This window comes from Tenebrio molitor, unplaced genomic scaffold, assembly GCF_963966145.1.
Source record: "Tenebrio molitor unplaced genomic scaffold, icTenMoli1.1 SCAFFOLD_578, whole genome shotgun sequence".
Classification (NCBI taxonomy): Eukaryota; Metazoa; Arthropoda; class Insecta; order Coleoptera; family Tenebrionidae; genus Tenebrio; species Tenebrio molitor.
In genome coordinates, this window is record NW_027184173.1 from 5,891 (window position 1) to 7,689 (window position 1,799).

The 1,799-nt window shown below is 41.2% G+C and overlaps 1 non-coding gene across 1 annotated transcript; it reads right to left on the minus strand.

Annotated features, from left to right (window-relative positions):
* Positions 1–1,000: 1,000 nt before the first annotated feature.
* LOC138140909 (5S ribosomal RNA) lies at positions 1,001–1,120 on the minus strand. Its single transcript, XR_011162819.1, has one exon. It is a non-coding gene; the product is annotated as a 5S ribosomal RNA (ribosomal RNA).
* Between the last annotated feature and the right edge of the window lie 679 nt (positions 1,121–1,799).

Sequence of the window (1,799 nt, forward strand, 5' to 3'; positions counted from 1 at the left end):
GTATACGAAAAATTAAAATAATAGTTGAATTAACACATCGTTAAATGTTACGAGGAACATAGTTTTTTGGATTACACAGCAAAATCTTGGAATTTCAGTCCGATATTACTCCATTGAGTCTTTGGACTCACAAATAAATACCTCGAAAAGCCGACAAACATCTGTCTAGAACTTTTCTAGTAACCAGAGGGTATCGTAAACGACCCGTGTTTAGACCTCTTTCGTGAAAGTGACCGACCGCCGGCGCCGCTCGATTTCGTCATAAATCTCAGCCGTACCCCCCACGATAATTGACAAGTCTGTCATACAGCCCTACCATTTAAAACCTTTATTCTCTTCGTTTTAAAAATAGTTTCGCATGGTTTTTCTCTCTTCTCGTTTTACAATGGTCCAGTGACTAATAAATGAGTGTTGTGTTATGAGTTTGTTCGAGCTCAAAAAAACGTGGTTCGAAATTGTTTAACGTTTAACGAATGGTAAGTTATTCTAGTTTTTATGTTGGTCTTAACGTGTTAGGGGCCAAGAATACAACATTGTCTGTCCATTATAACATAGAACTGATATGTTGAATTCAGATCTCTAATTATTTAAAAACCAAAAAAATAAAGCAGCAGTCAAAGTGGCATGTACGCGTAACCTAATATATATTTTTTTTACATTAAAAGATCGCCGTCTTCCTCGTCGCACTTACGACATTTGCATATGTTATCTTTGTTAAACTCACGGAAGGAATATAATGAACCGGTCACCCGTCCAAGTGCTGACCGCTGCCCGCGTGGCTTACCTTCGGTGATCGAACGACAACCTTTACCGTTTGACGAGTTTTTATTCTGCAATTGTTTACAATTAATCGACAAAAAAAATTGTTTTCTTAATTATCTAGTACTTAAAGCTATGAATCTACATTATACGGGTCTGTGCATGTTTCCGAATACCTGCACGAAAAACAAATCGGTTCGGTGGTTGCTATGGATTTCAAAAAAAAACAAAAAGTGTTGGGGGGCAACGGCACGCGGTGTTCCCAAGCGGTCACCCATCCAAGTACTGACCGCGCCCGACGTTGCTTAACTTCGGTGATCGGACGAGAACCGGTGCTTTTCAACGTGGTATGGCCGTTGCCGTGGTGTTTAGGTGTGATCGTTGGTGTAAAATATATTGCTTTTAACATTCCGATGCACGAATATGAACATCAAAACGCGATGCGTTTCGTTTCCGTATGCACTTACCCTCTGACGACCGACGTCGGACCGAACTAACGGGAAATCCCACAACAACCACCACGTCACGCTCTAACGACAAGAGAGACTACTAGACGGACTGGCGATCTCCCGCGTCGCACATTTTTCGACCGCCGGCGGCGGTGGAAAATCCAGAATTTCACCCCACCTACCGCGCTGCTTGCTCCGACGACGACGAGATTCCCACATTTGGATCGACCGAAATATGTAAGTAATATCAGGAAGTTCCGATTTTCGAGAGGAGACCTGTGTTTCTATTTACCTATCTATAATAATTATCGTTATAATCATCATATCATTATTATTATTATTAACATTATTATTTATTACCATTATTATTATTATTATTATTATTTATCGTCCCTCGGATTCGGCGATCTTCGAAAATCCAAGTTGGACCGTTAGACATTCGAACGCGGTGTGCGTGGCTGACGAGTTGTTATTTTTGGCGTTTTTTCTTCGATCTTCACCCCGACTTCGGACGACGCAGGTCGGACACGAAATTACGAAGAGAGAAAGACGGAAGAAAGGAAGAAAACCTGAAGATCCGTCGAAGAAAAT